A 25,358-nucleotide genomic window follows, 5' to 3' on the forward strand; every position below is an offset into this window, starting at 1 on the left:
AGGGTGTTCTATTATTCATGTGAGGAAGCCTTCCAGCTGGCTTACAGAAAGTCACTACCCAGGTGCACACTTGTGACGAAATAAGGCACAGAGGAGCACCTTAGGGGTATTCCTCAACCATCAAAGCTGGAATGTAGCCATATGACCTATAAATTTTGTTGGTGCGATGCTAAACCTGACAAACGGACAAAAATTAGTACCTGGTCGATATTAATGATTTCACAATGTTAGATTTCGTTACTGTGTGTAGCAATATTAATATTACATTTCTTGTTTGTTAAAGGTTTTCAATAGCAGTATTCCACGTAGAGTGTTTGAAAGACTGATCTGCATAACATGTTCACAGAACTGGGAACTGATGGGTGGACACTTCTAGATCAAACAGTGAATTGAGATAAGGAATTCTACAGTTTGAGTAAAGTATGTTTAACTTAAGTAACAAAGTAGATAGTTTCATATTTTTAACATTTTGACAATTTGAAATTTGAAAACTGTTGTTCTGCTGTCTGGTGTGATGGTACCTACATACACCAACAGAAACTGGGTCTTATGCTATCTAAAGTTTTACATGTAATGATGGAAAACAACTTTTTTGACATCCTGAATTGGGACTGTTTTACCAATGAAAGAAAATTAATGACTTTGAAGGTTTAAAGATCTTCAAACTGCCAGTGTAGATCATTTGTTATAATCATTTGTTTGCTGTAAATATTTTTAGAAAATGCAAAGATGATCATATTTGTCTGCTGTGATAAATACTAAGAAGTGTGATAGCCATTGTTAGCCTTCTGATTTTTTTCACCATCAAAAGCTGGACAGTTACCATATTAAATATGGCTGTGTGACGTAAACCCAATAAAGTAAACAAAACAAACTTAATATCAACAGAAAAGTTGAACCTGTTAGCTACAGTAGTATTGTTTCACAGACTATATATCTGTGTCAGGTTTGGATATGAGTACAAGCATTATTGTCTTTACAGACTGTCTGTTTAATTCATTTAGTTCGCTGGGTGACAATTAAACATATTTATGTCAGTTATAGCATATTGTTGCATGGAGATTATTATGTGCTTTGTCTGATACAGGATGAGATAGATGTAGAACTTGGTGTTGCTGCTGATGAGGCAACACAGAAAGGATCTCCAAAGAGATACAGGACCCGAAACAGAACTTACAGACATTATTGTAGAGACAAGCAAAGTTCCTGGAGAATTGTAGGGAGGTCAATGTAAGAACAATTTGAGTTAAGCTAACATTGGTAGATGTTTATAGGATGACGGTAGACTTTAATTAGAATAAACTATGGTGAGCTCATTGAAAGAGTAACAAGTACAAAGAGCCAGTGAGAAATAAAAGTGGAAAGCCTGAGTTATCATGTTGGGGTGTCTTTAGAAGGAAGTAAGTGGATGAAAATGTTGGTGAAGGTCCTGTGAGAAATTGAAGATAAACTGACAAGACCCAAGGGTGTAAGGCTGTAGAAAATGTCATTGAAGAATTTGACTGTCACAAAATGTTATAAATTTGCCTTAGTTTATACAAGAGCATCATTTTGAAGCAAATTAAAGCAAATCTATGCTAGTTAGTGGATCTAGAGTTTTAAAAATCGTTGTGAAATAGAATAATGTGAAATCATCATTATTCATGGGGGATTAATATTCATGGATTCTGTGGTTCAGCTCAACCACGAAATTAAGTCACAACGAACAAATTACACCCACGATAATGTAAATTGTACTCATTGTCACCAAAACAGACAACAAAGCCATCCGATCTGGTCGGTAGTTATGTGCATGCAGCAGTACTTACCTACAGCATTTTTATGGAGGCTCCATCAGTGATAAACATAGGTATGCATTGGAACAAAAGGAACTATTTCATTTAGACATTTACCCATGGTTTGTTTACGACATGCTTGTCAAAGTAAATGTAGATACTAAAAATAGAAGTTTGACGTGGTGTCACATGTCAACCGCACTATGCTGCTGCTGTTACTTCAATTTTTTGGCATCGCTCTGCAATGTTTATATTTACTGACATGTAGTAAGGCCTAAAAAAAAAATTCTTTGTTTCCGGTAACATGCTCAAAAAAATTAGGGTAGGTAGGTAGGAAAAATTATTTTTTTTTATTAAGGGAGACTTTTCGGAAATTATTTTTGTGTCAAAAAATGAATACAAATAAGGGGGTTATGCCTTCAGAGGATCAGTAAGTTAATTTCTAACATCACTGGTCATGTTTAAAGCATAAAAGTGCAGTTTTGCAAGTTGAAAAAAATATTCTCCAAGGCCATAAAAACCTTTAGGGTCGGGCCAAAAATTTAGGGTAGGTCCGGATACCGGAAACAAACAATTTTTTTTTTACGCCTAAATTACTGCTACTTTGGGATAAAGCAGCTGCTAGATCTGCTTCCAATGCATTATTACCCAATTTACATTACATGTTTCTCAAAATAACACATGTACAAGTTCAACAGCTTGTAATTTTAGAAGCAGATGTGCATTCATTTTGCAAAAAAACCAAAAACATTTGGATGAAAGTTTAGCATTCGTGTACAAAAACACATTTTTTTAGCAACATAAAATCAGTAAATCTAAAATATTTTTCTTTTAATTTACAATACAATATCTAGTTCTTATTTGAAACACGGTCAAATGATCAATGTGATGAACTTTATATTTATTTGGATTATGAATGCTAATTGTGCAAGACTGTATCCCAGATGCTATGGTTAAAAAATGTTTGACACTTTAATTGCCACCAACTTTTCTTATTGAATATTTCACAATTTATTTAAGTTTTGCAAATTAGAGGTTGTATAGTTACAGGTACTTATGTAGGTTTTACATGTAAGAACAAAATGATATACTAGATCTATTCCTGTGGAAATTATGATTTTTTTTCTTTTCAAAAATTGAAAATCCATGAATTTACATCCCCACGAAACAGCTGTTTTGGCCAAAACCACGAAATTTTGTGCCAATGATATTAAATGATTTCACAGTGTCCTAAATAATCCAGCTGATTTTTACAAGTGCAAACTAATGTATTCACGGATGTGACAGTCTGTCAATTATATATGCAGCCTCTATGGTATAGTGGTTAAGGCCACTGTCTTCAGATCACTTATCCCTCACTTCTGTATGTTTGAGTTTCTCTCAAGCTGTCATGTCAGGAAGCAAACCATTTTGCTTGTAGAAGGTCTGTTGTTCTACCCAGGTACCGGCCAGTGCCTGAAATAATTGTGGAGTGGCATCTGGGGTCTTCCTCCAACATTAAACTGGAAATTTGCCACATGACATGAAATTTGTTGATATGACTTAAAACCCACCCAGTAGTTATATGAACTTCTGGTATTTTACAGACTGTTCAGTATTTGGGGACTTTAAGCCAGTTGTTGTCACAGCTCGACTGATCTGAGCCATATATCATGGAAAGATATATACCTGAGGATATGGAAGGTCCTGTTTGAAAAACAACAACAGGTAAGCATATTGAACTCTTTCAAAACTTTCATTCAGATCTTACTTAATAATTTACAGTAAAACACCGCTCGCTCGAGGTCGCAAGGGGATGAGCAAAATGCTCGAGTCATCCATGGTTTCGAGCGACTCAAACGTTGACCAACATACGAAGAAAATTAAAGTTTGTATTAGCAACTGTCATTGGGACCGTTTGCAGAGTAAACGGTGTTGCGTAATAATAACATACTTGTGACATTTTTCAAAAACAAACATATTATAAACGTTATCTTTTGATAGACGTTTCAATAATTATATAATTTGTAAATGGCACATGTGAACAAAGAGCTATTAAAAAAATGTATTTTTAGCTCACCTGTCACAAAGTGACAAGGTGAGCTTTTGTGATCGCGTGGCATCCGTCGTCCGTCGTCCGTCCATCAGTCCGTCCGTGCGTGCGTGCGTGCGTAAACTTTTGCTTGTGACCACTCTAGAGGTCAAGTTCGAAACTGGGTCACGTGGGGTCAAAAACTAGGTCAGTAGGTCTAAAAATAGAAAAACCTTGTGACCTCTCTAGAGGCCTTATTTTTCATGAGATCTTCATGAAAATTGGTCAGAATGTTCTCCTTGATGATATCTAGATCAAGTTCGAAACTGGGTCACGTGGGGTCAAAAACTAGGTCAGTAGGTCTAAAAATAGAAAAACCTTGTGACCTCTCTAGAGGCCATATTTCTCAATGGATCTTCATGAAAATTGGTCAGAATGTTCACCTTGATGATATCTAGGTCAAGTTCGAAACTGGGTCACGTGGGGTCAAAAACTAGGTCAGTAGGTCTAAAAATAGAAAAACCTTGTGACCTCTCTAGAGGCCATATTTCTCAAGAGATCTTCATGAAAATTAGTCAGAATGTTCACCTTGATGATATATAGGTCAAGTTTGAAACTGGGTCACGTGTGGTCAAAAACCAGGTCAGTAGGTCTGAAAATAGAAAAACTTTGTGACCTCTCTAGAGGCCATATTTTTCATGGGATCTTTATGAAAATTAGTCAGAATGTTTACCTTGATGATATCTAGGTCAAGTTCGAAACTGGGTCATGTGCGGTCAATAACTAGGTCAGTAGATCTGAAAATAGAAAAACCTTGTGACCTCTCTAGAGGCCATATTTTTCAAGAGATCTTCATGAAAATTGGTCAGAATGTTCATCTTGATGATATCTAGGTCAAGTTCGAAATTGGGTCACGTGCAATCAAAAACTAGGTCAGTAGTTCTAAAAATAGAAAAACCTTGTGACGTCTCTAGGGGCCATATTTCTCAATGGATTTTCATGAAAATTGGTGAGAATGTTCAGCTTGATGATACCTAGGTCAGGTTCCTAACTGGGTCATGTGCGATCAAAAACTAGGTCAGTAGGTCGAAAAATAGAAAAACCTTGTGACCTCTCTAGAGGCCATATTTTTCATGAGATCTTCATGAAAATTGGTGAGAATGTTCACCTTGATGATATCTAGGTCAAGTTCAAAAGTGGGTCACGTGCCTTCAAAAACTAGGTCATTAGGTCAAATAATGGAAAAACCTTGTGACCTCTCTAGAGGTCATATTTTTCAATGGATCTTCATGAAAATTGGTCAGAATTTTTTATCTTGATGATATCTAGGTCACATGTGCTCAAAAACTAGGTCACAATGTCAAATAATAGAAATAACGACGTCATACTCAGTTCAGCACTGGGTCATCTGGGGATAGGTGAGCGATTCAGGACCATCATGGTCCTCTTGTTTGTTCTTTGATGTGAAGAAACAACTAAGATTTGTTTTATTCATCAACAAGTGCATATCATAATTATCGTCTCAATTTTATGAAACAGCTATATTATTTCCTTCATTTGCATGCAAACAATTGCTGATTAAAATACTAAGATCTCATAACTATTTTCTCGATCCCACAGACAAGATGCTTTAAGGGATCAGTAATTGATCGATATTTGATCAATAAAACTTTTCTTTAAGCTTTTATCAATAATTAATCTCATCATAAGATCAAATATACCGACAAACAAACATTTAAGATAGTCTGGGAATAGACTACGCAATTCTCATGGTGTGTGAAAATGTTTAATTAACCGACACATCCTGACCGCCGAATGTGTGAAAAATTTTGACACCTCTGCTCGAGTTAGCCAGAAGTAACAAAGAATAAATTAATACACAGGGACCAGGTGTTGTGCTCGAGCGATCGAGTTATCGATGCTCGACCCAGCCATGGTAATGTCACATAGAAAATAGAAGGAAATCGGCCGGGACCACATGAATTGCTCGAGCGAGCCCGGGTGCTCGAGTCATCGATGCTCGAGCGAGCGGTGTTTCACTGTATGTTTAGATTCAGTGACTTTATGATTTTCATTAAGAATTTGAAAAAGCACTTTGTATGTTAAATTTAGATAAGTTAAGAATGCAGTTAGATTACTATGTCAGTGATGTTATCTCATATAAGTTTGTTTTCTTACTATTTCACTTTTTTACTGACTTAGTATTTTTGTTCAAGATGCTCGGAGCAGAGTTAGTTCCCTTTATGTGTAGTGGTAGCCATGTTGTTCAGAAGGACTGTGATCCCAGTGCAATACACACATTTGTGGAGAGTCTAGCCCTCTTGTGCTCCACCAGTACCTGTCAGACCAAGAATACTCAAGGTAATGTTCAGTTTGTTTTAGAAAACATCAAAAAAAATTTTACTTGTCATATTAATTTCCAGTGCATGTGTGAAAAATGGTGGATGCATAAACATTTTGAAAAAAACAACTGTTATTTATCATTATGTCTTCCCCATATATGGGGGAGACATACTGTTTTTGCCTTCACCATCTGTTTAGCCATCCATCTGCATTAAGCTTTTCACAGGCCAAACTGCTTGCCAGATTTAGATGAAACTTCACAGGAGTGATCAGTACCAAGCCTAGTTGTGCATGTCGCCAGCATGTTCAGCTTCACTGAACGAGCCTGTTCAGCTTCACTGAACGACATGGCCACCAGAGCTAAAATTAGAAAAGTCTTGTCCAGCTTTCACAGGTAAAACTGCTGGCTGGATTTCAATGAAACTTTACAGGAATGATTAGTACCAAGCCTAGTTGTGCATATTGCTGGCACATCCCTCTTCGCTGCCAAAATGGCCGCCAGAGCTTAAAATAGAAAAATCTTGTCTGGCTTTCACAGGTCAAACTGCAGGCTGGATTTGACGGAACTTCACAGGAGTAATCAGTACCAACCCTAGTTGTGCATATCACTGGCACCTTCCACTTCGCAGCACAAAATGGCCACGAGAGCCACAGAAAATCTTGTATGGCTTAGCAGGTCAAACTGCTTGCTGGATTTCGACGAAACTTCACAGGAGTGATCAGTACCAAGCCTAGTTGTGCATATCACAGGCACGTTCCACTTCACTGCACAAAATGGCCATGAGAGCAAAAAAAAAAAAATCTTCGACGGCTTTCACAGGCCAAACTGGACATATTTTGATGAAACTTCACAGGAGTGAACAGTACTTAACCTAGTTGTGCATTATGCTGAAACATTCTGCTTTGCTGCATAAAATGGGTGCCAGACTAAAGATATACATAGGGGTGACACATATGTTTTTAGCTCTATTGTGAAAGCTCACAGTTCGGTGTTGTCCATCCGTCATCCGTCCACACTTCCCTTTAAACAACATCTCCTCTGAAACCGTTAGTGAGTAGGTTATAGAAAAAAGATGTTTCCTTTTGTGAAGAAAGCACCAAACTTTGTATGTAACTATTTTGAAGTATACTGAATCAAAAAAAAGGAGGAGACACGCAGTTCGCTAACCGCAATTAGCTTAAAATGAGGCCCCAAAAAGTATACTTTATAATATTCAAATACAAACTTTCATGCTTTCTTCATAAGAAACATCTTTTCACACGCAGTTTTGAAATTAAACATTACAGTAAAATCTGATTACCTCGCTTTTTTAGTATGTATCTTGAGAAATAAGAGTATTTTGTAGTAAACTTTGTATATTTGTCAATACCAAATGGTTGTTTGTCTATGCTAGTGATATGTTATCCATGTTTAGATCATATGAAACGTTACTTTATAGATAAATTTCAGTTTAAAGGAAAAATATTTTTTTCAAGACATTTTTACCTCCCTTTTTAATCCCCCGCCAAAAGTGGTGGGGGATTATAGGAATGGTCTCCGTCCGTCCTTCTGTCGCTCCTTCCGTCTGTCCTTAACACTTTCGTGTCTGCTCCATATTTCCTAAACCCCTTGAAGGATTTTCATGAACTTGGGTCCAATGATCACCTCATCAACACGATGTGCAGAACCTATGAGTCAGCCTTGTCGGCTCAAGGTCAAGGTCACAACTCAAGGTCAAGGCTTTGAGTGTTCCATTTTGTGTCCGCTCTATATCTCCTAAACCCCTGAAGGAAATTTTATAAAACTTGGGTCAAATGATCACCTCATCAAGACGTGTGCAGAACCTATGAGTCAGCCATGCCAGCTCAAGGTCAAGGGCACAATTGGGGTGAAAAGGGTTTTAGCCTCTATTTGTGTCCGCTCTATATCTCCAAAACCCCCTTTAAGGATTTTCATCAACTTTGGTCAAATGATCACCTTATCAACACAATGTGCAGAACCATGAGTCAGCCATGTCGGCTCAAAGTCAAGGTCACAACTAAGGTCGAAGGTTTGAGTCTTCCATTTCGTGTCTGCTCTCTATCTCCTAAACCCTTGAAGGAATTTTATAAATATTGGGTCAAATGATCACCTCATCAAAACGATGTGCAGAACTTATGAGTCAGCCAGCTGGCTCAAGGGCAAGGCCACAACTTAGGGGCAAAGGTTTTAGCCTTCCATTTTGTGTTCAACTCTGTATCTCCTAAACCCCTTGAAGGTTTTCATCAAATTGGGTGAAATGAACACCTCATCAAGAACTCATTAGTCAGCCATGTCAGCTCAAGGTCAAGGTCACAACTCAAGGTCAAAGGTTAGAGCTTTGTATCTCCTAAACCCCTTGAAGGATTTTCATGAAACTTGGGTCAAATGATCACCTCATCAAGACGTTGTGCAGAATTCATGAGTCAGCCATGTCAGTTCAAGGTCAAGGTCACAATTAAAGGTCAAGTGTTTACCCTTTCACTATCCATAGTAGTGGCAGGGGATTTAGCTGTCTTTCAGACTGCCTTGTTTAAATTGATTTAAAAGGAGGTTCCAGGGCAGATATAGCGTGTCTCCTCCTCTCGTAGGATTTGAGATACCTTAAAGTAATTTCATGCAAAATTTGGTGCTTTCTTCACAAACGGGAACATCTTTGCCATTTTTATACGCCCAAAGGGACGTATTATGTTATACCCCCGGTGTCCATCCGTCCGTCCATTAGCAGTATAGTGTCCGCTCTGTAACTCTTGAACCCCTTGAAGGATTTCAAAGAAACTTGACACAAATGTTCACCACACTGAGACAACATGCAGAGCGCATATTTTGGATGTCTCGCTTCAAGATCAAGGTTACACTTAGGGTTCAAAGGTCATATGGGTGTGTTTCGTGTCCGCTCTGTAACTCTTGAACTGCTTAAAGGATTTAGAAGAAACTTGGCACAAATGTTCACCACACTGAGACAACGTGCAGAGCGCTTGTTTCCGTTGACTAGCTTCAAGGTCAAGGTCACACTTAGGAGTGAAAGGTCATATTTGACTTTGCTGTGTCCGCTCTGTAACTCTTGAACTGCTTGAAGGATTTCAAAGAAATTTGGCACAAAGATTCACCATACTGAGGCGACGTGCAGAGCGCATGTTTTGGATGACTCGCTTCAAGGTCAAGGTCACACTTAGGGGACAAAGGTCACTTGTGACTTTGCTTTGTGTAAACTGCTCTGCATTGCAGTGCTCTTGTTTTTATTTGGCAGATCCTTTTTTAGCTCACCTGTCACATAGTGACAAGGTGAGCTTTTGTGATCACCCGTCGTCAGTCCGTCCGTCCGTGCGTGCGTCAACAATTTCTTGTCTGCACGATAGTGGTTTCATTTATGATTTTATTTTAACCAAACTTGCACACAACTTGTATCACCATAAGATCTCGGTTCCTTTCTTGAACTGGCCAGATCCCATTATGGGTTCCAGAGTTATGGCCCCTGAAAGGGCCAAAATTAGCTATTTTGACCTTGTCTGCACAATAGCAGCTTTATTTATGATTTGATTTTTACCAAACTGGCACACAACTTGTATCACCATAAGATCTCGGTTCCTTTCTTGAACTGGCCAGATTCCTTTATGCGTTCCAGAGTTATAGCCCCTGAAAGGGCCAAAATTAGCTATTTTGACCTTGTCTGCACAATAGCAGCTTCATTTATGATTTGAATTTAATCAAACTTGCACAAAACTTGTGTCACCATAAGATCTCGGTTCCTTTCTTGAACCGGCCAGATCCTGTAATGGGTTCCAGAGTTATGGCCCCTGAAAGGGCCAAAATGAGCTATTTTGACCTTGTTTGCACAATTGCAGCTTCATTTATGATTTGATTTTAACCAAACTTGCACACAACTTGTATCACCACAAGATCTTGGTTCCTTTTTTGAACTGGCCAGATTCCCTCATGGGTTCCAGAGTTATGGCCTCTTAAAGGGCCAAAATTGGCTATTTTGGCTTTTGCAGCCATATAAAGTCTTCATTTATGGTTTTATTTGATACAAACTTCCAAAATATCTTCAACAACAATAAATCTTGGATTCTATGACAAATCAGATCCAATCGTAGGTTCCAGAGTTATTATCCCCCGACGAAAGTCGGAGGGATATAGTTTTGGCGTTGTCCGTCCTTCCGTCCGTCCGTCCGGAGCCATATCTAGGAAATGGTTGGGAATATTTATTTAAAACTTCATATACATGTTCACCACAATGAGTTCTTGCGGCCCGTCAAGTTTCAGTCAGATTGCCCAAGTAACACCAGAGTTATGGCCCTTAGAAGTTTCTAGTGTTAACTATATAGGGTACTATAAATATGGCAATTTCTGCATCATAACTTTTGATATATTTGACCTAGAACTATGAAATTTAAACAGAATTTAGATCACCATAATGTGGTTGTGTACACACAATTTCATTTGGATTTATTTGTAAATTAAGAGTTATTGCCCTTTAATTGTATAAAAATCCACATATTTGTACATAACAAACTTACCATTTGGTAGAATTTCATTAAATTTCTTTCATTCTTTTCCATGAACATTTATTGTAAACATGTGAAGTTGTGTACCCACATCTGGGTCACCCCCTTACCTTGATCACACACCTCCCCCCTATACCCCGACACCCGCCCCCCTCCCCCCCCCCAAAAAAAAAAAATTCATTCCTTATTTTAGATTTTATTCAAACAAACTTCATATACATGTTCACCACTATGAGGTTATGGAGCCCATCAAGTTTCAGACAGATTACCCAAGTAACACCAGAGTTATGGCCCTTAGAAGTTTCTAGTGTTAACTATGTAGGGTACTATAGATATGCCAATTTCTGCATCGTAACTTTTGATATATTTGACCTAGAACTATGAAACTTTAACAGAATTTAGAGCACTATAATGTGGTTGTGCACAGACAATTTTGTACGGATTTATTTTTGTAACTTCAGAGTTATTGCCCTTTAATTGTCTAAAAATCCACATATTTGTACATAACAAACTTACCATTTGGCAGAATTTCATTAAATTTCTTTCATTCTTTTCTGTGAACATTTATTATAAACATGTGAAGTTGTGCACCCACACCTGGTCACCCACTTGCCTTGGTCACACCCCCTCCCCCTCCCAACCCCCTCCCCCCGCAAAAAAAAATTTTTTTTATTTTCATTTCTTATTTTAGATTTTTTTCAAACCTTCCAAGTTGTACCATTCCCCCACCTCACTTCTCCACCCAGTCATGTCCACCACTGATCATGCATCCTCTGCCCCCCCCCCACCCCCCAACCCCCTCCCTCCAACTTCACCCTTCTACCTTTTTTTATCCCCCCACCAAAGGTGAAGGGGATATTAGAAATGCTCTCCGTCCGTGCGTCCGTCTGTCCATCCGTCCGTCCGTCCGTGCGTCCGCAACGATCTTTGTCCGGACCATAACTCCAAAAGTACTTGAGGGATTTTCTTCAAACTTCATACACTGATAGAACACATTGGGAGGAAGTGCAGTGTGCAAGAACAATAACTCTACCTTGCCTATTTTTTGAGTTATTCCCCTTTATCTTATTTTCTTAAAATTTTTTGTCCGGAGCATAACTCCAAAAGTACTGGAGGGATTTTCTTCAAACTTCATACACTGATAGAACACATTGGGAGGAAGTGCAGTGTGCAAGAACAATAACTCTACCTTGCCTATTTTTTGAGTTATTCCCCTTTATCATATTTTCTTAAAACATTTTGTCCGGAGCATAACCCCAAAAGTACTGGAGGGATTTTCTTCAAACTTCATACACTGATAGAACACGTTGGGAGGAAGTGCAGTGTGCAAGAACAATAACTCTACCTTGCCTATTTTTTGAGTTATTCCCCTTTATCATATTTTCTTAAAAAAATTTGTCCGGAGCATATCTTCTTCATGCATGGAGGGATTTTGATATGTCTTGGCACAAATGTTTACCACCACGAGGCGGAGTGTCGTACGCAGGAACCAGGTCCCTAGGTCTAAGGTCAAGGTCACACTTAGAGGTCAAAGGATACAAGAATAAAAACCTTGTCCGGAGCATTTCTTCTTCATGCTTTGAGGGATTTTGATATAACTTGGCACAAATGTTCACCACCACGAGACGGAGTGTCATGCGCAAGATCCAGGTCACTAGGCCTAAGGTCAAGGTCACACTTAGAGGCCAAAGGTCAGATACAAGAATGACTTCGTCCGAAGCATTTCTTCTTCATGCATAGAGGGATTTTGATGTAACTTGGCACAATTATACACCATCATGAGACGAAGTGTCATGCGCAGTTCCCTTCTTTAGAATTACTTCCCTTTGTTGTTACTTTAAATAGCTTTTATTGTAACTTTTTCATTACTAGTCGTAGGGAAAAATCGAGACCACTTTTCTGTAGTACAACAAACATGCTAAATCCAATTTTGAGGTGTATTTTGACCAGTCTCTTCCTGATAAAGATTTTTGTGTGGACTTGCAATTTTTTTTTTTTTTTTTTTTTTTTTTTTTTTTTTTTAAAGATTAACTTCCCTTAGTTGTTACTATAAATAACTTATATTGTAACATTTTTATAATTGACCCTAGGGAAAAAACAAGACCACTTTTCTGTGGTACAGCATAGATGTTACTCTCCAGTTTTAGGTGTATTTTATTAATTTTATTATATATAAGGTATCTCTACCTAGTAAGGAGTTTTTTTGTGGACTTTAAAAAACAAAAGACTTACAATGATTACTAAACAACCACAAAATTAACATTCCATTTGCAAATACAGCTGCCCGGTGGGGGGATTAGCCATGTCTGACATGGCTCTTGTTTTTTTTTTTTCATTTTTAATTTTCAATCAATATTTATAATCAACATGTGAAATTTTGTTTCCTCTCCCATTCCCCTGCACCCCCACCCCCTAAAAAAATAAATATATACATATATCTATATATAGATATATATATTTCCATTCCTTTTTTTTTTTTTTTTTTTAAATGTTCAAACCTTCAACATGTTAAGTTGTGACTGCACAAACCTTGCCCTCAGCCATGTTCAAGATATCTTACCTGTGTTCTCTTAAGGACAGCTGATCTTTTAAGTTCAAACGTAAAACAGCAACACCTGGTGCCAAACCACTCAAAGACAATATTTCATTCCAGTTAAACTTCAAGCTCACATTTCAATTAACTGCATTTAATTTTAAAAGCTAAGCTTATTACAGTAAGCATATCCCATTCAAAATAAATTCTTTAGTCAGGATCAAAGTATCATACATTTATTATGTACTCTTTAATTAAACATTTGTTTTCTGTTAAATTGATTTTGACTAATGAAATTATTTGCTTCTTATTAACATCCTTAACTTTTTGCCGGATATATCTTTTTGCCATTCCTCACCACAAACGGCGGGGGATACCAATTCATCGAATTTGCTTGTTTTATATCTGATTACCTCTCCTGATTGTAATCAAAATGGATTTATATCAGTAAGTACTTATAGGACTTATTTGAAATTTCATTATTGTCATTAGTTGGACTGAGCCAATCAGGGTAGATAACTATGGACTGATTTTATGTCAAATTACCTCCCTTTATTTCAAATTAAAATGGGTATATCTCTGTAACTAATGAAGATACTGATCTGAAATTTCATTTATGTCAACAGATTTATTTGGCAGATCCTTCTTTTGTTCACTTACAATAATTATTTTTTTAATTACTTCCCTTTTACGTTACTATAAATAGCTTATTTTTAGTAACTTTTTTGTCATTGGCCGTAGGGAAAAACCGAGACCACTTTTCTGTGGTACAACATGGATGGTACCTCCAATTTTTATACGCCCGTTTGAAAAAGCGTATATTGTGACATTCTTGCACTCTTGTTAGGTGTATTTTGACATATCTATACCTTGTAAGAATTTTTTTTTCTTTTTGGTTAAATTTCTTCCCTTTGTTGTTCCTGACCTTTGGACTTAGATATTTTTTCTGAGGACCTTCTTGTCCTCAAGTGCAGTGATAACAGGTGAGCGATATAGGGCCATCATGGCCCTCTTGTTTGTTCTCTTACAATGAATTTTTTATGAATTACTTCCCTTTTTATGCCCCCGAAGGGAGGCATATAGTTTTTGAACCGTCTGTCGGTCTGTCCGCAATTTTCGTGTCTGGTCCATATCTTTGTCATCGATGGATGGATTTTCAAATAACTTGGCATGAATGTGTACCACAGTAAGACGACGTGTCGCACGCAAGACCCAGGCCTGTAGCTCAAAGGTCAAGGTCACACTTAGACATTAAAGGATAGTGCATTGATGGGCGTGTCCAGTCCATATCTTTGTCATCGATGGATTGATTTTCAAATAACTTGGCATGAATGTGTACCACAGTAAGACGACGTGTCACGCGCAAGACCCAGGTCCGTAGCTCAAAGGTCAAGGTCACACTTAGACGTTAAAGGATAGTGCATTGATGGGCGTGTCCGGTCCATATCTTTGTCATCGATGGATGGATTTTCAAATAACTTGGCATGAATGTGTACCACAGTAAGACGACGTGTCGCGCGCAAGACCCAGGTCCGTAGCTCAAAGGTCAAGGTCACACTTAGACATTAAAGGATAGTGCATTGATGGGCGTGTCCGGTCCGTATCTTTGTCATCGATGGATGGATTTTCAAATAACTTCGCATGAATGTGTACCACAGTAAGACGACATGTCGCTCGCAAGACCCAGGTCCGTAGCTCAAAGGTCAAGGTCACACTTAGACATTAAAGGTCATTTTTCATGATAGTGCATTGATGGGCGTGTCCGGTCCATATCATTGTCATTCATGCATGGATTTTAAAATAACTACGCATGAATGTGTGACACAGTAAGACGACATGTCGCGCGCAAGACCCAGCTCCGTAGGTCAAAGGTCCTTAACTCTAACATCGGCCATAACTATTCATTCAAAGTGCCATCGGGGGCATGTGTCATCCTATGGAGACAGCTCTTGTTAGCTCACCTGAGCAATGCTCAGGTGAGTTTTTCTGATCGCTCGATGTCCGGCGTCTGTCGTCTGTCAACATTTAGCTTGTGTATGCGATAGAGGCTGTATTTTTCAATTAATCTTCATGAATATTGGTCAGAATGATAACCTTGATGAAATCTAGGCCGAGTTCGAAAATAGGTCATCTCGGGTCAAAAACTAGGTCACTAGGTCAAATCAAAGAAAAACTTTGTGTATGCGATAGAGGCTGTATTTTTCAATTGATCTTCATGAATATTGGTCAGAATGATTGCCTTGATGAAATCTAGGCCGAGTTCAAAAATGGGTCATCTCGGGTCAAAAACTAGGTCACTAGGTCAAATCAAAGAAAAACCTTGTGTATGCGATAGAGGCTGTATTTTTCAATTATTCTTCATGAATATTGGTCAGAATAATAACCTTGATGAAATCTAGGCCGAGTTCGAAAATGGGTCATCTCGGGTCAAAAACTAGGTCACTAGGTCAAATCAAAAAAAACCTTGTGTATGCGATAGAGGCTGTATTTTTCAGTTGATCTTCATGAATATTAGTCAGAATGATTACCTTGATGAAATCTAGGCCGAGTTCGAAAATGGGTCATCTCGGATCAAAAACTAGGTCACTAGGTCAAATCAAAGAAAAACCTTGTGTATGCGATAGAGGCGGTATTTTTCAATTGATCTTCATGAATTTTGGTCAGAATGATTACCTTGATGAAATCTAGGCCGAGTTCGAAAATCATCTGGGGTCAAAAACTAGGTCACTAGGTCAAATCAAGGAAAAACCTTGTGTATGCGATAGAGGCTGTATTTTTCAACTGATCTTCATGAAATTTAGCCAGAATGATTACCTTGATAAAATCTAGGCTGAGTTCGAAAATGGGTCATCTGGGGTCAAAAACTAGGTCACTAGGTCAAATCGAAGAAAAACCTTGTGTATGCAATAGAGGATGTAGTTTTCAATTGATCTTCATGAAATTTGGTCAGAGTGATTGCCTTGATGAAATCTAGGTCGAATTTGAATATGGGTTATCTGAGGTCAAAAACTAGGTCACTAGGTCAAATTAAAGAAAAATGTTGTGTATGCCATAAGAGACTGTTCTTTTTCACTTGATTTTCATGCAATTTGGTCAGGATGATTGCCTTAATGAAATCTAGGTCGAATTTGAATATGGGTCATCTGAGGTCAAAAACTAGGTCACTTGGTCAAATCAAAGAAAAAACTTGTGTATGTGATAGAGGCTGTATTTTTCAATTGATCTTCATGAATTTTGGTCAGAATGATTGCCTTGATAAAATCTAGATCAAGTTTGAACATGGGTCATCTAGGGTCAAAAACTAGGTCATATCTAAGAAAATGCTTGTTTTATCGCAAGAGACCAATTTTTTGGTCCAATCTTAATGAAAATTGGTCACAATATTTGTTTCCATGAAATCACTAGGTCAAACATGTTTTACACTGTTATGGTGTGTTTCTTAGATGAGCGACCTAGGGCCATCTTGGCCCTCTTGTTATTACTATAAATAGCTTTTTTTTGAAACTTTTTTATTATTGGCCGTAGGGAAAAACCAAAGCCACTCTTCTGTGGTACAACATGGATGGTACATCCAAGTTTTAGCTCGTCTGATTTTTTTGAAAAAAAAAATGGTGAGTTATTGTCATCACTTGATTGGCGTTGGCGTCGGCGTTGCCTGGTTAAGTTTTATGTTTAGGTCAGCTTTTTTCCTAAACTATCAAAGCTATTGCTTTGAAACTTGCAACACTTGTTCACCATCATAAGCTGACCCTGTACAGCAAGAAACATAATTCCATCCTGCTTTTTGCAAGATTTATGGCCCCTTTTGTACTTAGAAAATATCAGATTTCTTGGTTAAGTTTTATGTTTAGGTCAGCTTTTCTCATAAACTATCAAAGCTATTGCTTTGAAACTTGCAACACGTGTTCACCATATAAGCTGACCCTGTACATCAAGAAACATGACTCCATCCTGCTTTTTGCAAGAATTATTGCCCCTTTTAGACTTAGAAAATCAGTTTTTAGCTCACCTGAGCACAAAGTGCTCAGGGTGAGGTATTGTGATCGCTCACCGTCCGGCGTCCGTCCGTCCGTCCGTCCGTCCGTCCACACTTTCCTTTAAACAACATCTCCTCCTAAACCAACAGGCCAATTTTGATGAAACTTCATAGGGATGTTCCTTGGATGGCCCCCTTTCAAAATTGTTCAAAGAATTGAATTCCATGCAGAACACTGGTTGCCATGGCAACCGAAAGGAAAAACTTTAAAAATCTTCTTCTCAAAACCAGAAGCCCTAGAGCTTAGATATTTGGTGTGAAGCATTGCCTAGTGGACCTCTACCAAATTTGTTCAAATCATGACCCTGGGGTCAAAATTGACCCGGCCCCAGGGGTCACTTGATTTTTACATAAGAAAATCTTAAAAAATCTTCTTCTCAAAAACCAGAAGCCTTAGAGCTTAGATATTTGACATGTAGCAATGCCTAGTGGACCTCTACTAAAATTGTTCAAATCATGACCCCGGGGTCTAAATTGACCCCGCCCCAGGGTCACTTGATTTTACATAGGAAAATCTTCAAAAAATTTCTAAAAATAAACCAGAAGGCCTAGAGCTTAGATATTTCACATGTAGCATTGCCTAGTGGACCTTTACAAAATTTGTTCAAATCATGGCCTCCGGGGTCAAAATTGACCCACCCCAGGGTCACTTGATTTTACATAGGAAAATATTTAAAAAATCTTCTTCTCAAAAACCAGAAGTCCTAGAGCTTAGATATTTGACATGTAGCATTGCCTAGTGGACCTTTAGTAAAGTTGTTCAAATTATGACCCGGGGGTCAAAATTGACCCCGCCCTAGGGGTCACTTGACTTTACATAGGAAAATCTTCAAAAGTTTTCTAAAAATAAACCAGAAGGCCTAGAGCTTAGATATTTTCACATGTAGCATTACCTAGTGGACCTCTACAAAATTTGTTCATATCATGACCCCCTGGGTCAAAATTGACCCCGCCCCAGGGGTCACTTGGTTTTACATAGGAAAATCTTCAAAAATTTTCTAAAAATAAACTAGAAGGCCTAGAGACTAGATATTTGACATGTGGCATTGCCTAGTGGACCTCTACAAAATTTGTTCAAACCTGGTCCCCCGGGTCAAAATTGACTCCGCCCCAGGGGTCACTTGATTTTACATAGGAAAATCTTTTTAAAAAATTCTAAAAATAAACCAGAAGGCCTAGATCTTAGATATTTGACATGTAGCATTGCCTATTAGACTTTTACAAAGTTTATTCAAATCATGACCCCTGGGGTCAAATTGACCCTGCCCCATGGGGTTACTTGATTGTACATAGAAAAATCTTCAAAATTTTCTAAAAATAAACCAGAAGAGCTTAGATATTTGACATGTAGCATTGCCTAGTGGACCTCTGCAACAAGTTTTCAAATCTTGTTTTTAAAGTTACTTAAAGAAAATTTCAACTATATTTTCTCATAATTCTTTTGATTGATTTCTATTATGATCTTTTGACCTTGAAGACTTGTCCTTAAGTGCAATGATAACAGGTGAGCGATATAGGGCCATCATGGCCCTCTTGTCTTGGTTAAGTTTTATGTTTAGATCAGCTTTTCTCCTAAACTATCAAAGCTATTGCTTTAAAACTTGCAACACTTGTTCACCATCATAAGCTGACCCTGTACAGCAAGAAACATAACTCTGTCCTGCTTTTTGCAAGACTTATGGCCCCTTTTGAACTTAGAAAATTTCAGATTTATTGGTTAAGTTTTATGTTTAGGTCAGCTTTTCTCCTAAACTATTCAAGCTATTGCTTTGAAAATTGCAACAGTTGTTCACCGTCATAAGCTGACTATGTACATCAAGAAACATAACTCCATCCTGCTTTTTGCAAGAATTATGGCCCTTTATGGACTTAGAAAATCATGGGTAGGACAATTTTTCTATTAGGCCACACCAAATTGATTACTTGGTCAACGGATTTCCCGCTCCATTTTTTTCCAAAATCAAAAACAAATATTTTTTTTTGAAAATCAGCTTCTGCTCGCTTCAGTTTTTGCAGACCGATTTCAAAATTACAGAGCGGGCGTTTTTCACTATTTATGGGCCTTATTATCACTGTGAAGCGACAGTAATTCATAAAATTTAATACTTTTAATCATAATTGTCCATTAAAACACCAGAAGAACATGTTTGAGGCTCTGTGTTGCCCCAGTTTGCAAAACTGACAGCCAAAATGACAGATTGTGTAAATAAATTGTTGAAAGATCATCTGAAAGAGTTTCCACATAACATTTTTTTCTCAAGATGAACATCAATATCTCATTATTTAAAACAGTGTCATTTAATAATGGCTGGTGAGTGATTAAAACAACGTTTTGCTGTAATCCTTAAAATTATACACATATATCAGCAGTAATTTGGTAGTACTTAAATGATGAACAGGCGGTATAATTCAGTTTGGACTTCACATACAGTGTTACATCATAAATAATGTATTGTTGAAATAACTCTGATTTTAAGGACTGGAACGTTGCTTCTATCAGCTATGTAAAATGAACACAATTTTCTTGCGGAGAAGGGGTACGCACATGGAACTTTATTAGGGCAAAGGAATCCTAAAGAGCTTACAAACTCACAGTCCAAGAAAACATGCATTAAAGGCTTACTTTTTAGCTCGACTATTCGAAGAATAGTCTAGCTATTCTACTCACCCTGGCGTCGGCGTCGGCGTCGGCGTCACACCTTGGTTAAGTTTTTGCATGCAAGTACATACAGCTATCATTTAAAGGCATATAGCTTTGAAACTTATTTATTCTTTTTCTAGGTCAATTACCAACCTCACTGGGTCAAGTTCCATAACTCTAACATGTATTTTGAGCAAATTATGCCCCCTTTTGGACTTAGAAAATTCTGGTTAAAGTTTTACATGCAAGTTACTATCTCCAAAACTAATGCAGATATTGAATTGAAACTTCACATGTGTCTTCGGGGTTATAAAACTAGTTGATAGCACCAAGTCCCATAACTCTGACCTTCATTTTGGCCAAATTATGCCCCCTTTCGGACTTAGAAAATCTGGTTAAAGTTTTGCGTGCAAGTACATACAGCTATTACTAAAAGGCATATAGATTGAAACTTATTTATTCTTTTTCTAGATCAATTACCTACCTCACTGGGTCAAGTCCCATAACTCTGACATGTATTTTGGCCAAATTATGCCCCCTTTTGGACTTAGAAAATTCTGGTTAAAGTTTTGCGTGCAAGTACATACAGCTATTACTAAAAGGCATATAGATTTGAAACTTATTTTTTCTTTTTCTAGATCAATTACCTACCTCACTGGGTCAAGTCCCATAACTCTGATGTGTCTTTTGGGCAAATTATGCCCCCTTTTGGACTTAGAAAATCCTGGTTAATGTTTTACATGCAAGTAACTATCTCCAAAACTACTACAGATATTAAATTGAAACTTCACATGTGTCTGCGGGGTTATAAAACTAGTTGATAGCACCAAGTCCCATAACTCTGACATGTATTTTGGGCAAATTAGCCCCCTTTGGACTTAGAAAATCCTGTTAAAGTTTTGCGTGCAAGTACATACAGCTATTACCAAAAGGCATATAGCTTTGAAACTTATTTATTCTTTTTCTAGGTCAATTACCAACCTCACTGGGTCAAGTTCCATAACTCTTAACATGTATTTTGAGCAAATTATGCCCCCTTTTGGACTTAGAAAATTCTGGTTAAAGTTTTACATGCAAGTTACTATCCCCAAAACTAATGCAGATATTGAATTGAAACTTAACATGTTTCTTCAGGGTTATAAAACTAGTTGATAACATCAAGTCTCATGACTCTGATATTTATTTTGGTCAAATTATGTCCCCTTTCGAACTTAAAACTCTTTTGATATTTAACATTTTGGGTAATAATTTCCTGCTTCTGTGACAATATTTCGAATAGTCGAGCTTGGCTGTCTTACGGACAGCTCTTGTTTATTTTTCAAGTAGAGTTGAAAAACAAGAATATTATATAACTGTTTATAGATCCTTTTTCAGATTTGTTTAATGGGTACCATCAGATCTATTTATCAAAAAGAAACTGAAGATGATAATGCATTTATTGTTAAGACTTGCATCATCAAAAGTAAGTCTTTCCTTATTTGCCAAAGTTAAATGTGAAATCAAAGAACAACAGAAAGTGCAAAATTTGTCATTGAATTTACAAGTGAATTTGGCCATCAGTGGATGATGGATTTCCTGGTATCTTGTGAAATTGCATTGAAAGTTGACAAACTATGATATATAGGTCATGAGTATACCTAATGTACTGGTGAGGTGATTGCAGAATTTTCCATATATATAATGATTTCTGTTATACACTACATGAGAGTAACAGCTTTCTTATTCTTACCGTATGTAGTGACATAGAATCTAAGGCTAAACCATTTATGTGGCTAGGGTACTGGCTTGCCTAGGATGATACTTAGCAAACACATTAGTTCTATACACTAGAAATACGGTCAAATTGCCAGATTTTCTTGTATCCGCCTGTTGTCCCCCCAGTTTGTTTAAATGTCTAAATGTTTGTAATGTATTTTGGGAACAGTTTCAACATTTAAAGATCTTTGGTTCTTTTATGTCTTTTCAAGCCATTTTGATATGTTTTTGCAGTGCTTGTTGACTTTTGTGACAAGGTTTTTTATTTTTTTCTTCAAATCGCTCCTCACCCGCTCCAAAAGTAGGTGAAATCCAAAAACAAATATTTTTATTTTTATTTCGCTCACTCGCTCCTAAATTTTTTGGAAAAAATCCGATGACCAAGAAATTAATTTGGTGTGGCCTTATACAAAAAAAAAAAAAAAAATGGTTGATTTAAACAGTTTTCTTAATGCCATCAAATCCTGCTGGGTGAGAAAATTTAATGAAAATCAAACAAGCAAATTATGGGAAGTTTTTTTATGAAAAATATCTAGAAAAAGTAGGAAGAAAACTAGTTTTTGAAAGCAATATAAATGAAAGTGACATACAGCAAATTGGTAAAACACATGACTTTCTATCTGATATCATTATTGCATGGCATAGAGTAAAGGGAACAAAATGGTCGAAAGGAATTAGCAAACAAGTTTTATGGAACAATGCAAAGATAAAAAATGGAAAACAAACTTATTTTTCAAAAACTGGTATGATAAAGGTATACAAATATGTGAAAGATTTATTGATTACAGAACCAAACTTTATTCTTTTGAAAACTTTAAATATATATATGATGTAGAAAATAAAGATTTTTTAAAGATCATCAACTTATAAACAGTATTCCTTCCCATTTCAAAGAACAACTTAAAACCGAAGATATGAACCCCCTAGGGAAAACCTTATAGAAAAACTTGTACATCAAAAACGCCAAATAAATTCCTGTATGAGAGGCAGATTAAAGGTAAACCAAAAACCGAAATAAAGTCTGAAGAAAGTGGGAAAATATTTTGAACAGAAGCAATATTGAGTGGAAAAAAAGTACAAAAATCAGGAATTTTCAATATAAACACATCAAGAGAATCTTGCCAACAAATACAAGATTATTAAAATGGATATATCCCCTACAAACCTTGTGATTTTTGTAATATGCAGCCTGAAAACTTAGAGCACTTATTCTAGGAATGTTGCCATGTACAAGTTTTGTGGAACAACTTAACTCAATTTCTTAAACAAAAAAAGTTGAAGTAAAGTTTGATATAGAAAGTGTAAGTTTTGTTTTTTTGCAAAATAATGTGAAAAATAGTGTATTAATCTTTATCATTTACTTGGTGAAGTATTACATATTTCAATGAAAAATAGAAAAAGAGTTCCATTTTTGAGTCATTATGCATTATTTGAAAATAAGAATCAGTATAGAAAGAGAAATAACCTTCATGTGTGGTAAAATGAACTATCATGAAAGAAAATGGTCCATGTTTAAGATAACAGCAGATGAAAATCATATTTAAAGGCAAAAAAAAAAAATAATAGGTATATGCATGTTTTATAAATATATACATATTCCTCTCACAGTTTATTTATAAATAGAACAGTGTAATCAAATAGAAACTGGAGACGACAAAACAAAAACAAGAAAAAACGACAAAACAAAACAAACAAAAACTTTGACGACAAATCAAAAAAAAAAAAAAAAAAATCCCCCTTTTTTTTTTATCTGTTTCCAAGTTAATTTTTATTATTAGTAGTAGTATTACAGAAAATTATCTCTCATTTATATTCTGTTGCAGACTATAAAACTCATCACATATAGCAAATGATATTTTTGAGAACTAAATAAAAGAAATTTGTTACTATTCTTCTGTAGATTTAGCTTAGATATGTATTATTTATGTATCATGGATGAGTATATTAAAAATAAATAATAATAAAAAACAACAAAAAACTGATGAGTGTCAGCACCCGCAAGGCGGTGCTCTTGTTCGATGTATTTTGACATTACTTTACCTGGTAAGAATTTTTTTTTTTGGAATTTCTTCTTTTTGTTTTTCCTGTCCTTTGGGCTTTAACAGTCAAGTTCTTTAAATTTTTCTCCCATCCTCTGATGTAACCCTTTGGGCGTATATTGCCCGCTTGGCGGTGCTCTTGTTTGTTCTATATCTTACTCGCTACATGTGGTGGAAATTGGATGAAACTTGGTTGGATGTTTCTTGGGTGGTCCCCGTCCAAATTGTTCAAAGAATTGAATTCCACACAGAACTCTGGTAAAAACTTTAATAAATCTTCTTGTCCAAAACTGCATGGTGTAGAGCCCCAATATTTGACATGTGATATCATTTAATGATCCTTTATGAAGACTGTTCAGATTATGCCCCTGGGATGAAATGAGGCCCCACCCCAGGTGTCCCAAGTTTAACATAGACTTACATATGGAAAAACTTTAAAAGTATTCTTTTCTGAAACCACGAGACATAGGCCTTTTGGATTTGGTATGTGGTCATCTACCAAGATAGTTCAAATTATTACTCTGGGGGTGAAAAGAGGCCCTGCCCCAGAGGCCCAAGTTTTACATATACTTGCATGTGAAAAAAAAACTTCAAAAATCTTCTTGTTTGAAACTGCAATGCACAGGCTTTTGATTTTTAGTTTGTTGCATTGCCTAGTGGTCCCCTACCAACATTTTTCAAATTATGCCCCTGAGTTGAAGAAAGGGCCCACCCAGGGATTCCAAGTTTTACATGGGAAAAAATCTTTAAAAATCTTCTTGTCTGAAATCACAGGACCTAGGCCTTTGATATCTGTTATTTGGCATTGCTAGTGGATCTCTAACAAGATTGTTCAATAATGCCCCTGGGTTGGAAGAGGCTCCACCCAGGGGTCACTTGGTTATATGAGTTATATAGGAAAAAATACTTCAAAAATTATTTGATAATATTTCCTACTTTGTTTAATAATAATTACCTGATGACCCCAAGTTATTAGGGGTGACCTGACTGTGATCTTGACCTACTGACCTACTTTTTTTTAAGATACAACCTTGAAATTTGGATGACATGTACAGTTTTGCACACCAGTCTTAAAAATGATTTTCAGTGACCATGAAAGTGACCTACTGACATATTTTCTTAATATTGTAGTATCAGTTTGACATTTGAAACATGTAGCTCATATTACTCAGGTGAGCGATCCAGGGTCATCATGACCCTCTTTTTGTGACAAAATTAAAACAGCTACTTTGTGACTGAATTGGATATGAAATGTTAATGAAAAAAAAAAAGACTGGATTAAAATAATCACAAACTATCTCTGTACTGTGCAGAAATATTTTACCCTGACTAAGATTCTTTCAATATCATTACAGTATTTGGGTCAAACATATAACCTCTGGTACAGATCTTGCCTATTGTTGGAACAGATAGCATTTGATAATGCTCCATCAGGGCCAGTGAAGAGAGGCGGGGCCAGTGAATACAAGTTCTCACATTCGGGTTCAAATGCTCCTGGACAGGTAAATGCTTAATATCTTATCAGATTCAGGGTCCCCTAAAATCCTTTAACACACAAAGGGATGTATTATGTTATGCCCCAGGTGTCCATCTGTCTGTCTGTCTGTTAGCAATTTCATGTCCACTCTGTAACTCTTGAACCCCTTGAAGGATTTCGAAGAAACTTGACGTGCAGAGCGCATGTTTTGGATGGCTCGCTTCAAGTCAAGGTCACACTTG

At 36.9% G+C, this 25,358-nt stretch overlaps 1 long non-coding RNA gene across 1 annotated transcript; it reads left to right on the forward strand.

Annotated features, from left to right (window-relative positions):
* The first annotated feature begins 1,146 nt into the window (after positions 1-1,146).
* On the forward strand, positions 1,147-25,103 carry LOC128553033 (uncharacterized). The gene is made up of 4 exons (XR_008369228.1): positions 1,147-1,230; positions 3,362-3,482; positions 6,003-6,147; positions 24,995-25,103. It is a non-coding gene; the product is annotated as an uncharacterized LOC128553033 (long non-coding RNA).
* Positions 25,104-25,358: the final 255 nt, after the last annotated feature.

This window comes from Mercenaria mercenaria, unplaced genomic scaffold (assembly GCF_021730395.1).
Source record: "Mercenaria mercenaria strain notata unplaced genomic scaffold, MADL_Memer_1 contig_3400, whole genome shotgun sequence".
Taxonomy (NCBI): Eukaryota; Metazoa; Mollusca; class Bivalvia; order Venerida; family Veneridae; genus Mercenaria; species Mercenaria mercenaria.